The 15,144-nt window shown below is 47.5% G+C and overlaps 1 long non-coding RNA gene across 1 annotated transcript; it reads left to right on the top strand.

The window, feature by feature from the left end:
• The first annotated feature begins 1,272 nt into the window (after positions 1–1,272).
• On the top strand, positions 1,273–6,941 carry LOC311619216. Its single transcript, XR_014794459.1, has 3 exons — positions 1,273–1,438; positions 2,868–2,974; positions 6,368–6,941. It is a non-coding gene; the product is annotated as an uncharacterized lncRNA (long non-coding RNA).
• Positions 6,942–15,144: the final 8,203 nt, after the last annotated feature.

Genomic DNA, 15,144 nt, shown 5'->3' on the forward strand with positions numbered 1-15,144 from the left:
TTAAGAGACAACTTGAAAAGAGCACAGCAAATTTGGCTATAAATTGATCATTGAAGAATGTGATAATTTCTGTGGATGGTAACTAGGGTGGCCATAGGTAGGGTGAGATGTAAAATGATAATGAATATGGCCTCTTCTTTTGGGAAGTGTCTATGGAAGCAAGGAGAGAGAGGAGTCAGTGGTCAAGGATGGTTTCCCTCCCTTGCTCTCCTTTCCTTTCTTACTTTATTTTAAAAATATTTTATTGATTTTTTACAGAGAGGGAGGGAGAGAGACAAAGTTCTAGAAACATCGATGAGAAATATCTATCAGCTGTCTCCTGCACACCCCCTCCTGGGGATGTGTCCACAACCAAGGTACGTGCCCTTGACCGGAATCGAACCTGGGACCCTTCAGTCCACAGGCCGATGCTCTATCCACTGAGCCAAACCGGTTTTGGCTTCTTACTTATGTTTTTTTAAAGGATGAGGGATTTGTTCAGGGATACAGGTAGAGGGGTGAAATTCATCCTGGGATGAGGGTGGGAGTACCAGAGCCAGAGGGAGAAGCTACTTGATGGAGCAAGTTTCTGAGGGTGTGGGGTTCACAGCACAGGTGGAAGGCCTGCCCCTGAGCACAGGGAGTGCCAACTCCACCTCCAAGAAGGAGGTAAGGGTGGGGATGGATACAGATAACAGGTGAAGCATTGCTAAAGATGGTATTGGCAGCCGTGGGGCCCCTTCGGGCTCCAAGAGTTTATGATTTTGGTAAATAGCAGAAAGGAAGAAGCGATAGTGCATCTCTGGTCTCTCACACCAGCTGAGGAGATACCCTCTTCTGCTCTGAAGACTTCAATGTCTTTTTGTTACTTTGGGATACTCTTCTCCTTATCTTCAGCTTTCTCCTCCTCCAGGAAGCCTTCCCTGACTGACACATCCACACTGGCCCTTCCTAGCTGCTGCCTCAGCTTCCCATTCCTTCTTTGCCCCAGCACAGAGGCCAGGAGCTCCTCCTGGTTCAGTGTCTGTCTATCTGTCTGTCTGTCCGTCTGTCTGTCTCTAAAGAGAAAGTTCACAGAAAGGACATGGAGGGGATGGGAACACATGAGTTTTGTAAAATGGGTGGCTTCTTCCTCAGATTTGCCCCTTCTCAGCTCTCAGGATGGGCTCTGCCCACAAGAGGGTGCTCCGCCAGAGAAGGACTGGCTGGTATTATCTGGGCAACAGGCTCAGTTGGCTGGCTGATGGCAGGGCCCTCAGTCTGGCCAAGACCTTTGATCTCTGCCCTGATAGCACTGGCTTCCGTTGCCATGGCTGCCTCTTAGTTTGGTATAAACAGAGCTCTTCCTCCTCCTCCTCATGTCCAGGTAACTGACACCCAAACGTCTCTCCAGGCATGGGCTGGGATTTCCAGTGTCCAGGGGCCCCTCTACCCCCACTGCAGGGGAAGTATGAGAATGGTGAGTCACTGATTGTAGTCCCCTTCCCACCCCCTCACTGTTCTCTGTGGCTCTGCTGCTCCCTCCTGCCCACTATGTCCTACTGGAACTGGGGAGAGGTGGAAGAAAGGACTAGGATTCACATGGTCTATCAAATGGGATAGTGGGGTGTAGGGAGGAGCCTTCCTGTCCTGGGATTACATCCTTTGGGCTGTTTCTGGTCAGTGGAGGCCCGGAGGCATATCCAATCCCAGGTATCAGTCAGCTCAGTCACTTGTCTTCTGGATCCTTGGAGCCCAAGGTGAAGGAGAGCAGAAGATAGGAAAAGAGAAATGTGGGGGAGAGAAAATAGGGGACCCCAGGGGAGATGAGGTCTCATCTGGAGAAAATAGAATAATAGAACCATTCATTCATTCATTCATTCATTCATTCATTCAGTGAATCAAAGAAGTTCCTGTGTTGGGTGCTGAGGGAAACAGAAACATATATAAAACATGACTGCTTTTGAGGTGAAGGAAGTGACTGTGCTGGTGTAAAAGGGCCTTGGATTTGGAATCTGGGGACTCTGGTTTGAGTCTGACTGCTGCTGCTGGAAAAAATTATTTCTCTGAGACCTGGGTTCCTCATCTGTAAGTAAGAATAATGATCCTGAAGTCTCAAGGTCATTGTGAGGATCACATGAGACAAATATGAAAGACCGCCCCATTAGCCAATGTTCGATGCCTGTTATATGCCGAGGATCAGGTTTACTATTAGGGAGGGGCACTCAGGTAAGTGTACTGAGCCCAGGGGTGTAACAAAGGCCCTTTTTTGGGGTCTCTGTGGGTGCGGCCGCTTCCGGCTTCTGGCAGTGGTGACTGGGGCAGGCTGCCTGGAGAGGTGCCCTGGTGTGTGATTTTCATTCAGTAAATGTTTGCAGAATGAATGGGGTGTGCTGGAGCCAGGCCTGCAGGAGGGGTAAGGTTTCAGCAGGTGTAGGTGAAGGGAGGTGTGGTGGGAGGGAAGGGCACAGCCCTGGGGCGGGGGCAGGGAGGCAGCTAGTGCCAGGCAGGGAAGGCTCAGCTCAGCCTGCAGATGAGTTTGACCTTTATTCTGAAGGCAACCGGAAGCTCTGAGCTGGGGCATAGCTTTAATTACAGGGTTGGAGTGGTGTTTTAGAGTAGTCTGGCTGGGCACCGGGAGAAGACATCTTGGAGCAAAGCGAGTGGAGAGCGGGGAGGGAACAGGGACAGAGGGGCAGAGGGAGTGTGAGAGTGTGTACGTGACTGGGAGCCTCAGGGCAGATCATGTTGTCATCTCCCCCCCACTAGGCAGAGGGTGCTCTCACGTGTCCAGGGCCCTGTCTCACTTGCCTGCAAGAAGGAGGAGGGAACATCACAGGGAGGTGGAGAATTTTTCAGGGACACAGAGAGCAAAGGAACAGGCCTCCTTTCTCCTCCTCCCTCCACAGGACCCAGGGCCCACCTCAGAGTAACCCCATGGAAGGGGAAGAGGAGGACAGGACTGGAGCGAAGACCTATGTTTTCTGGGTCCTGTGCCTGTCCTCTAAGAGACTGGGTGAGTCAACTGTAGTTTTTATAGCTAGAAAGGTGGTTAATAGTGACAGAGAGAGTGAGGACCCATTAGGCTGGGCAAGAACCCAAGAGCCATGCATGAACCCCAGAGCTCAGTAATAGGAGCTAATGAAGATGACAGTGCTGTCCATCCCCAGGACCTCACTTTCCTGGGAGGGAAACGTCTGGTCTGGGACTGACCGGTAGAAATGTGACTTTAGCCTTTGTTGGCATCAAATCAGCCTGACCCATCCCTCCCTTTACTCCCTCTCATTTCTGGATGGACCCCACACCCTGAAGTGACTCACAGGCCTCACACCTTTAGGCCTGACTCAGACTGAGCTCCAGAGATAGCTCTCCTGGCTTTCCCAAGGTGGGGACGCAGATTTATGGCTCCCCAGGCTCCTTCTCTGGGTGGTATCTGTTGTGCAGACATACCTTCCCACTGCATTCCTCCCAGGCCTGGCCCAATCTTACTCAGTCTCTTCTGGGAATTGCAGATCATTTGAGAGCATAGTTTTAAGAAACCTGCTCTGCACCTCCTCCCCCGAAGGCTATGTCCTCACCATCTCGAGCTGCTCCTGCGCCACTGAGGCCTGCTGCCCTGACTCCTCTCATCTGTTTCTTGGCTTCTGGGCAGGCCTGCCTGGGTCTAGGTCTGAGTGAGAAGAGACCCAGCACAGCTCCCTTTTCAAAGCAACCCCCCCCCTTCCCTAGCCCCTCATTTCTACTCCAACTACTCCTGGGTTAGTCCGTCCTTCCTTCTGTCTATCCTTTTGCTCCCTGTCACTGTTTAGTATGTTGTGTTGTGCTCAGAGGCTGTCACTGCAGCGGGAGGGATGAGGAGACAGCGGAGCGCAGGGGAGGGCGAGCTTCATTTCAGGAGCCCTTAAACTGAGGTGCAGGGAGGAAATGGCAGGAGGGGAGGATTCCTGGAGAGGAGTTTGAAGTTTTCTCCCATCACAGTAGGAGACCCACACTGGCACTTTACAGGGGGCGCCGAGAATCTCACCCGTCTCATTATAGAGTTTATTTTATATGCGACAGAACAAAAGCTGACAGCCAAATCAAGTATGATTTCTAGTTCTGTGTCTTCCCCATTACATTGTAATCACTTGGGAAAAATTCAAAGTCCTAAAACCCAACTTAATTTAAATATAATTAATAATCAAGCATAATGGCAAGGAATTTTAGAAATAAATGGAACTGCTCCTTCATTATGCAGATGAGACGACGATAGCCCAGAACGGGGAGTGATTTGTAGACTGAGTTAAGACTAGAACACAGGGTATTTGAGTCCCAAATTAATGTTTTCCTGCTATGCCCTATTACTCCAAAAACTGTATGGAATAATTCTCAAAGTGAAAATTAATTTTATTTCATTTTCTTCACAAATCCTAAAGCACTTTGGAGGCGGTAGTAGGAATTTGCAGAAGTAAAAGGACTTGAGGGTGTGTCAGTTCATAGGATGAGAGGGAAGAGTGGAGAGCTCAGGGGTCAGCTACTGAGCCGGCAGCGCTCAGCTGCTCAGCTGTCCTAGGCCTGCACAGACCAGTGGGACAACTTCTGCAGGCCTCCTGAGGCGTCTTCTTTATTAGAGGTGCTGGCTGATCAGTCAAAGCCTTCAGGCTGGCCTGAATTGTCTACATTCCTCCCTCCTGCATCTCCCAGCCTGTCTCTGGCTAGGCCCCGGAGGGGCTGGGGGGTGGGGGTGGGGTGGGAGGATGGGGTGGGCTGGGAAACCTAAGAGCTAGAAGAATTGGGTTGAATTCTGATTCTGGCATTTATGTGCTATTTGACCTTAGGAAACATATTAAATGTTTCTGAGCTTCCGGATCATAATCTGTAAATGAGGCTGTTTGTACTTTCCTCATAGGCTTAATTGTGAGGATTAAATGGGGTTATAAAAGTCTATTGCACAGGAAGTGCCTGGCCTATGGTACTATCTTGGAGAAATAGGGAGAGAGGGGTGTAAGGCAGGAAGGCAACACTAGCTTTGAAGGCAATCAGGGTCCGCTTTTGCCTTTCCTGTTTTCTAACTGCAGGAGCACAAGCTATTCTTAACCTTGAGGCTATTTCCTCAGCTCTAAAATGGAGATAATGTTTATTTCATAGTTTCTGGATGGATTAAAAGTTGTCATTACCATGTAAGGGAACTCCTGGGCCACTGGGGGTGCCAATCCTGGGAGACCAGGTCAGAGCTGGCGATACCCAACAAAGTCCAGGCTGGAGGCCTGGAGGGAGAAGCCTGGGAGGGAAAGCTGGGAAGGCTTTCTGAAAGAGGTGTTTGGGGTAGAGTTAGGCTGGAGGGACAGAGAGAAGAGGAGGGTCTCTGGTCTGGTGAATTGCATAGGAAGGAAGAGAGTTGGTGTGGGATTTGGCTGCCAAATGCAACCGGGGCAGGCCATGTGTGGGGAGGGCTGGTTGGTAGGGGGCGAGCCATGGGAAGCGTGGGCCCATGGTAGGAGGAGAAATATGACTTCTATAGCTGGACACTTCTGAGTCAGAAATGGCCTTCTCCTCTGGTGAGGCTTTCTCTCCTCTGCCTCCCATGTTCTGGAGGCTTCTTTATTGTTCAAGCTTCTCTTAGGTTCTTGAGATAACACCCTGGGGAACCTGGGGAGGCAAGGAAGGAGAAGGGGCTGCAGGGCCTTGGGGAATGGATGACCCCAGCATGGAATTCTGTTGGGAACAAGTACAAACATACACTGAGTTGTGTTGCCATGGGAGCTTGCCTGACACTTCCCTGAGGCTAAACTGGCCTGGGCTGGCCCAGACCCAGCCCATTCTCAGCTTCCAGACCTGCCATAAGAATTACGTTACCTGCCACTCTGTCCCCCTCTGGGTTATCTTAACCCTTAGAGACCAGGGAATTCCAGACAAAGGTTGATAATTGGGTGGTAGGTAGCAGGGTTTTCCCCCCTTGACCTGAGCTGCATTCTCCTTCTCTCTCTTATTTTCACTGTTACACACACACACACACACACACACACACAAAAATCACACACAATGGTGCAGGCTGAGCTACTCGTTTATGAATTTGTTCCTTATATATTGATGGAATAGAATGCCTGCTAGACACTTTTTTTTAAATTAAGGTATTATATGTGTACATATCTTACCATTGCCCCCCCCCCCCCCCCCCCCCCCGCCCGCTAGACACTTCTTAATGCTATAGCTATGATAGTTAAAAAGACAGTCAAGGTCCCTGTCTTTACGGAGATTTCCTTTCAGTGGGGAGAGGTTCCCTAAATCTGTTCAAATTCCTAAGGTTGGAGAGGCAATTTAGATGTTTGACAAATGCTAATTGAATATATGTAGTTGATTGTTTAATAAATAAGTAAAATGTTTATGGATTATTCTTTTGGGTTATTCACATTATTGCTTTCCTTGACAGAGGCAACTGGACATGGACAATAAGAGAAAGAGACCATCACTGGCAAGAGCATGCTCAAGCTTTGGGGTTCCCAAACTTGAGGTCAAGTCTTTAAGGACTTTTAGTTTCTGTATCTGTAAAATGGGGAATTATGTTACCTTCCTCATGGATTACAAATAAATGTGTAAGAACTCTGACATTTTGACACAGTGGGAACCCAATAAATGAGATGTCAAAATTATCAGCATCATTTCCCCCACCCCTACCCCATGGTCATGGTCAGCAGGAAAAAGAACCCTGGGCTGAGAGTTGGGCAAGGGAAGGGTTGTCAATAGGCAGGGCTAAGTTTGCATGGCCAGCTCCCTAAGGATTGCGTTTACAAGCTCCGGTTTTGCATGGTGGCAGATTTTTGCATGCAATCCTTTATTACTATCCTGTAGACTTTTCCTTATAGCCCCAATTGCCACCTCCTTCTAGTTACCCTTAACCCTTCTGAGCCAGTGCTGTCTTCCATCTGAGTACTTACCCATGCTGGGCAGATACTACAGAGGACACAAAAATTCATGAAACATTGTCCCATTCTGCAAGGGGAACAGGACTTACATTCTCATGAGGCAACTGTTTTAAAGCCTGTGCAGACACAAGTTCCTTCACGAGTGGGCTTGAAGACGGTGAAGGGTCAGGGGGTGAGGGAAGCTGCACAGGGGAAGTCTTTAGAAAAAGGCAGAGGGACAGGCAGGGAGGGGTAGTGAGAGTCAAAGCTAATATTGACTGAGAACCTACAAGACAGGCTCTGTTCCCTTATCTAATGCTCACATCGGTCCTCTAAGGTAGTTATCTGCATTTTCAGCTGAGAAAAAGGAGCCTCAGAAAGATGAAATCATTTGCCCAACTTCTTAGAATTAGGAGTCAAATTCCTCTGACTTCATCCACTCTCCCTACACTTTCAGGCATCCTTGTAGGGGAGGGAGCAGTGGGTCCTGGGTTAATAGACTTCAGTCCACCAGTGAGGAGTCCATGGGTTTCAACTTCCGTTCTTCCCTTCACAGCTCTGTGAACTCAGGCACTTTCCCAACCTGGGCCTGGCGGGTCTTTCTGAGTCTAAATGAGGTGAAGTATGCAGCACACATAGGCCCTCAGGACATGTTTCTGAGGCTCCAACAACCCAGTGAATGCTCGAGTCCCCTTGACCTTCTGCTTGAACCCTTCCTCATGTAGGGAAAGCTACAACTTCCAGAGGATGGTGCAGATCCTACCTGTACAAATCTCCAAGTTTTGGGAGTCTTAGTTTACGGTGAGCAGAAGTCCTGCTGGGGGTTTCTTCCTGCTGGGCCACGTCCCTTCTTCCTGCTGCAGTCCATGCCTCCTTTTCTCCAGGGCTCACACTCCCAGCTTCCTCAGCTGTATCTCTGCAAGTTGAGGTTCCCATGTCTCTCCCTATTCCATTTGTCCAAGTGCCTCCTAAGAGCCAGGCAAGAGCAAAACACTGTTCTCCAGATATGGCATAATCAGAGGGGAGAAAACGCACTTGCTCATATCTATTGTCGAGGACCATGGAGGATTTAGGCAGCCTCATCATGTTGTTGGCGAAGTGAAGGCAGCTGCATGTGGGTGCAATCATGTACGATAAAGGTAAGGAGGCAAGTGAAAACTGCATGTTCAGGGCGAGGTCTACACATGCACTTTGCGGCATCTACTCTGGGCCAGAACCCTGCCAGTCAGAGGCAGGCACAGAGATAGGAACCAGACACTAGAGGACACTGCTCTGTCTGTTAGGATCTTGAATGTGTGCACTAGTCTGGCTGGAGTAGAAGGTAAAAGGGTTTAGCAGGGAGCTACCAGAAATGCATATGAGTTACCCTCTCCATTCCCTTCGCCTTGGCCTCAGCCATGTAATCAATGGCCACATCTGATGGTTCTTCCTTCTTACCATTGCTAGGTTCCATCCCTGTGTTCTGATCCCATTGCTCCTAATACACCACAAGCCTCCTCAGTTTCATTCGGCAAGAGTCCCCTTTCTAGTCTCTTGCCTTCAGTGTTTGCCCCTACCATCTAACCTACATGTCTCAGTCTGCTTAATCATCCTAAAACACTGTTTTAACCATGCCACTTTCCTGCCCCACACTTTCATTGGCCTCTGTGACCTACAGGGTAAACATGTGGTTTGAAAAACATCCCCTTAAAACCTATCCCCTTAAGACCTCTGTAATACTTCCCATTCAATGACTGATTGCATTTCCAGATCTTTTCGCCCATAACTAATTTTTTTTTTCTAAATTCAGCTTGGTTAAGCCCAAACCCATTTTAAATAGCTGTTCAACTAAAGTCCTATAGCATATGTCTGAGTCACTCATTCATTGGTAATCTATACTTTGTGGGTAAAGTGCAGAGGTGGACTTTAGCCAGGCAATATTTCTATTTATACAAGGGCTCAGTGTATACAGTGATATCTTTCTACCCCTGAAGCCCTCGAGGCTTCCACAGATTCCTTTGTGTACACTGGGGTCAGTGCGGGTAGTGAACATCTGTTGTTTTTACCTGTCCAACATCTCTTCCTCGTTGTTTGGAAATCACCTCTTTTTGCCCCCACTATATAGTTTGAGTGGGGCTGACCACCCTCACTAGGGACTAGGCACATGATCCAGTTCAGTCAAAATCACAGTATTCTAGTCCCCTGGCCAAAGTGATTGGTTCTGGGAGGAGCATGTGACCTAAGTCAGCCCAATGAGAGTCAGCCTTGGAACTTCAGTGGGAAGGATTGGGAAAGAGGCACTTGCCACAGCATGGAGATGGTCTGCCAGGGAGGGCGGCTAACACAGGAAAAGAGAGTCAAGAGATGTAGAGAAAGATGGTCTTGATGCCATCACCAAGTCCCTCATCTGGCTATGCCAAAAGCCAAATGCACCCCTGAGCTTTCTCATTGTGTGAGCAAATAAGTGATTTTTTAAATGCTTAAGACTGTTTGAGTTGGGTCTCAGTCACTTTCAATCAAGAGTCCTGAGCATTAATGGGGGACAAAGGAGGACCTATGTAATACTTTCAACAATAAAGATTAAAAAAAAAAAAAAAGCATCCCTGAGCAATATTGTGCATGTATTTGGGTTTGGATGTTATGGCTGTGTGTGCATGGGTGCATGTGGGGTGTGTGTTGAAGAGTGGTGTGTACATGGCTGTGATGGGTGGATGGGCAAGGTGAGGGTGGCACATACTCTTGTGAGTTTGCCTTGTGTATATGTGGGACACACACACACACACACACACACACACATACACACGTGGGGGGGAGTGACTGACTAGCTGTGAAGGTGCTGTGGGGACAGAGGTGGAATAGGCTGAGCTTGCATGGGCACAGGTTGGAGAGGTTGTTTGTTTTGGTAGAGTGCTTGGCTCCTGTTTGTTCTGAGAGCAAAGGCCAAGCTTTGAATATATATGATCACAAAACACTTGCGTATTATCCTTACCTTCCACCCTTCAAAGAAAATCCTCATTGTTTTTAGACTGAAGTCAAATTCCTTGGAATCTTTGGGTGATATGAATAATCATAACACTTTTTTTGGGATGTTTTATGGAAGTGCAGGTGAGTCAGAAATGTTAAAAGCTGCTTAGATCAATCCTAATACAAGAGGAGGAGACTGAGACTCAAGCAGGTGTGACTTGTTGAGTTGCAGCCAAATTTCAGCCAGATTGAGTCATTACTTCCTTCTACTCCAGCAACTAGAGAAGGGGTGGCAGGACTGGACTTGGGGCAGCTCACTTTTGAAGACACCCCCCTCCTCAGTCCTGCCTTTCCAGGGGCTGTGGTTCCTTTATGGCAGGTGATTGACCTCAGACTACATATTTATGGCTGGGTAGAGGACATGGGAGTTATGGCTTTCAGCTCTGATGGATGCCATTGATCCCTGAGCCTTCTCTCCAATGTGGGCTGCCTTTTATCTGTTTGCATCCCATTCCTTCGTGTTTCTATCTCAGCTCCTCACCTCAGAGAAACAGCTTGGTCTCCCCAAGCAGAGCTTCCCAGCCAGGATTCCTGGTCATGTTGACTGTGCCAAGAGTGGGCTATAACTATGCTATATGCTGGGCCCATCACCCTCTGAGTATCTAAGTGAGGCCTGGGGCATCCATAGTCTCTGGCCTGAGCACACCTGGCCCCAAGCAGACCCTTCCATTTGCCTCAGCCTGCTATACACAAATGATCATTTCATGCAGGCTCTGACTCATGACTTTGAAAAAGTTGAGAATACCCTAAATCAATGACCATTTTCCTGGGTGAGGTGGGATAAGATATGGAGACCAGAGGATTGTGACTTACCCATGAGTTTTCACAATACCCCTGCCCCCATCCATGTTGTGTGGCTTTCTCTTCTGTACCAGGCATGGAAGGGTCACTTCTCTTCACCTGGGGCTGGCTAAGCATCTGGACTAGTTCATGAAAGTGGGCCCTAACCTAGGGCTCCTTGGCAAGTACAGGTGCCAGGGCTCTCAAAGGTTCTTGTTCAACCCCATATGTTATAGGTTTTAAGGGGATTTTTTTAGACCACAAAGAGCTCCCCTTTATAAACAGAGTGCTAGATTTCTCTGAGGAACTGGGATTGGGGGTTGAAAAATGGAGGCTCAGAAGTTTTTGTTCCAGACAAGACCACCTTCAGGCAACAAAGAAGTAAGAGCACTCGCTTCAGCATCCTTCACCATTCCACCAGTTCTTCTGCCTCCTTGGGGGATCCTTGGATCTAGTGCTAACACTCTGTTCCTCTGCCCATCAAAGTGTGCTGTCTTCAGTCCCCTCCTCTCAGGTCCTGCCCCTGCTACTTCCAGCTTGCTGATCTAGGACATTCTCTGGGCTGTTAAACCACCAGGCCCCTTTTCTTGCTCTCCATCATTACAATGGAAGTATGATATAGAGGTTAGGAGCCTAGAGCAAGAGCCAACTGCTGTGTGACCTTGGGCTTGTTTTTAACCTCATCTGACAAAAATAGTGACTAGGGCACCTACTTTATAGTGTTCTTATGAAAATTAAATTAATATTTGTAAGGCATTTTTGTACCATCTATATGTATAAAAAGCCAGCAACTGTAATGCCATAACAACTGAAGACTGGTTGCTATGATTCCCTCTGCGGCCAGCGAACCCAGCTCCTCCTCCATGCCGGCCCCACCCCTGACCAGCCTCTCCCACCCTGAATGAGGGTGGGGTGGCTGGCCAACTACCCCCCTGTGGCCCCTCACCCAGGTGGTCCCGCCCCCCAGCTGGGACCCCCACCCTGATTGGGGTCATGGCTGGCCTGCAAACTACCCACTGCCCCTTGCCTCGGCCAAACCCACTCCCCAGCGGGGATCCCCCACCCAGATCTGGGGCCCCCATCAGGGAGATCATCTGGCCCCTACCCAAGTACCAGGCCTCTATCCTATATAATAAGAGGGTAATATACAAATTGAGCCTAAAGGGGGAACAATCAGAACGACTGCTGGACCAGTCACTATGAGGCGCACTGACCACCTTTCAGTTCCCCAGCTGGCAGGCTCTGATAGTCTTATGGTGGACGGGGAGCCAGGGGTGGGGGGAGTGGGGCCAGCTGTGGGCAGCTGGGGAAGATGGCCCTGATTGCAGGCCAGGCCTAGGGACTGTACCCGCGCACAAATTTTGTGCGCTGAGCCTCTAGTATAAGTATAAATATTACAATATTAGAATATGGAATTACATGTTTGTCTATCTCTCCCAACATACAGTGAAGGCCATTAAGGACCCAGTTCTCACAGGACCTTTCCAGCTTGCTGTGTGATTCCTTTTGAGGGCTCCTCCAGGGACCATCCTCTGGGAATCTTCTCTGGTGATGTCCTGCCTTCCACTGCCCATCATCCAGGCCCACCACATTGCTGTTCTCACTGCATGAGTGGGACCTCGTCAGCTCCACTCAGTATCTATATGTGTACCTGGCCAGTGCAGTGGAGGGTCAGGCTCTGGAGACTGGCCACTATCTGTTTCCCTCCTTGAGGGGCAGATTTATTGTTCTTTGTAAGCAAGGATTCTGCAGTGCTCTGGGTTTGGGGAGAGGAAAAGTGTGTTCCTGGAGGTCTTGGTGGTGGGAACAGAGCCAAAGCCTGGTGCTCAACTCTGGCTACATGGAGGAAACTTTCAAAAAAAAAAAAATGCAGATGGAGTGTTATGACCACCTGGAGTATAGCATGCCCAGACAGAGAACCAGAGTTAAGGGGAAGGACTCCAACGGCTGAGCCACAGCTGCAATCTCCCAGCTGGCTTTACTGCCCATCAGTGATCGGCCTCTTCTGGCTTGATATCAGTGGAGATGAGGCTGTGAGAATGTGACCAGGCTGTTGGGCTTGTAGAGGTTCAGAACTAGTCTTCCTAGGACGTGTCTCCCAGCATGCAGATTATTTTGAGCTGACAACAGTTAAAGCCCAACAAACTCAAGAAGAGTTTCACCTTCCCCAAAGGAATTCAGACTGAAATATCTGTTCCAGGAAGGGAGTTGGATGATGTGTGAGACAGGGAGGAATCTAGCCAACTCTGCTTGTTAGACTTCTGTATGTGTTCATTGTTTCGGGGTGGTCCGGGCAAACATTTGTTTACCAAGTTTTTGCTCTTTCTCATCTCCCTGTGACTCCCTTTGAAGTCCCAGACCCCTACCTTCCTCTCCTTAATCCAGAATGACATATATACTTCATTTTGCCTTCCCATCTTTGGAATTTCCATGCTTATGTGAATTTTCTGTGTATTAAAAATTGATTTTTGGCTTAGCTGTTTTTGGCTCAGTGGATAGAATGTCGGCCTGGAGAACTGAAGTGTCACAGGTTCAATTTCCGGTCAAGGGCACGTACCTTGGTTGCAGACTTGATCCTGGCCTGGGTGGGGCGTGTGCAAGAGACAACCAATTGGTGTGTCTCTCTCACATCGATGTTTCTCTCCCTCTGTCTCTCTCCCTCCCTTCCACTCTCTCTAAAAATCAATGGAAAAATATCCAGGGGTGAGGATTAACAAAAATTTTATTTTTATTTTTTTCTTATTACTCTGCTTTATGTCATTGTAATTATTTGACCAACCAGAAGAACCAAGAGGGAAAAGGGGAGAATGTCCCCTCCCCCATAGGCTTATGTTTCCTTTCCCCTGCAGTAAGGCTTAACTTGCCACCTTTTCTCCATGGATGATCTAATGATGTCTAAGCACATTTATCAAAGTCCAAATTTCTATTCTGAGAACATTCGTGAATGTCTGACCTATGTGTAAAGTTCTATGGAGTTGGGACATGGACCAAAGGCTCTCAGAGTGAAGAGAATTTGGACATTTGTCCAAACCCCTACCTGATCTAGGAATCTTGCTGCAGTGAACCCAAGGAACAAATGGTAAGGTACCTCAGACTCATGATTTCTAGAACAGGAGGTTGCGGCTGGTCTAGCAGCCTCTTCCCATTCTGCTGGCTTTAATCACCAGAGTCACCATTAATCATGAAGAAAGACTGTCACCACTTATTGAGCATAGACTATGAACAATTTTGGCCTTGAGGCACAGTGCAAAAATCAACAATCAAATCAACTTTATTATTTATGATATGATTTACTGATGGGTGTTCCCACCATCTGTGGATTCCTACTTAAACTAATTGTTCTTGCTGGCTGCTCAGTGTAAAATCAACTATTATATGTCAACAATAAGATTTTAAATTGTCATTTAAAAAACATATTTTTATTGATTTCAGAGAGAAAGGGAGAGGGAGAGAGATAGAAACATCAATAATGAAAGGGAATCATTGATTGGCTGCCTCCTGCACATCCCCTACTGGGGATAGAGCCCATCTTTTATTTTCGTTATTTTTATTGTCAACACTATTGCGATGTCTTCACTCCTGCCCCCCCCCCCCCCCTTGTTTTTCTCCATCCAGCCTCCAACCCCTTCCTTTGTCCATCACCGCACAAGCGTTGGCTGACAGACATGTTATGTCTGACACACCTTATGCTTGTGTCCATGGGGTATGCATATATATTCTTTAGCTAATCTCTTTGTGTTCATCTTTTTTTTTTTTTTTTTTTTTTTTTAAATCTATTTTATTGATTTCAGAGAGGAAGGGAGATAGAAACATCAATGATAAGAATCATTGATCAGCTGTCCCCTACACACTCCCTTACTGGGGATCAAGCCAGCAATCTGGTCATGTGCCCTTACTAGGAATTAAACTGTGACCTCTCTTGGTTCATAGACTGATGCTCAACCATTGAGCCACACTGGCTGGACTTGTGTCTATTTTTTTAAAGTTATTTTAGTGCTTTGGGGACACCATCCTGTTTATTAATCTAGAGAGGGGGAACTTCTTTACCTTGAGCATCTAAACAAAATCTTCCCATCTATCTCCTCATCCCTATGATGGTCCATAAAGTCACCAAATATACATGTAGCTAATTTATGCTTTTGTAGTATCTCACTCTTTTCTATTGGTAAAAGCTTTATTGAGCTATAATTCACAACTATTTAAATGCACAATACAATGGTTTTTAGTATTTTTTTTCACAGACATGTATAATCATGAATCACAATCAAATTTAGAACATTTGAATCATCCCCAAAACAAACACTTTTTATTCTTTAGTAATTTATTTATTTTTTAGCAATCACCTACATTCCTTCCAGCCTGGGTAACCACGAATCTGTTTTCTTTTTCCATGGATTTGCCTATGCTGGACATTTCCTATCAATGGAATTATGCAATATGTGGCCTTCTGTGATTGGCTTGCTTAACTTTGCTTAATGCTTTCAAGGCTCATCCACTCGTGGCAAGTATCAGTGCTTCATTC

The sequence above is a fragment of the Pipistrellus hanaki genome, assembly GCF_964339955.1.
Source record: "Pipistrellus hanaki genome assembly, chromosome: 3".
NCBI classification, from domain to species: domain Eukaryota; kingdom Metazoa; phylum Chordata; class Mammalia; order Chiroptera; family Vespertilionidae; genus Pipistrellus; species Pipistrellus hanaki.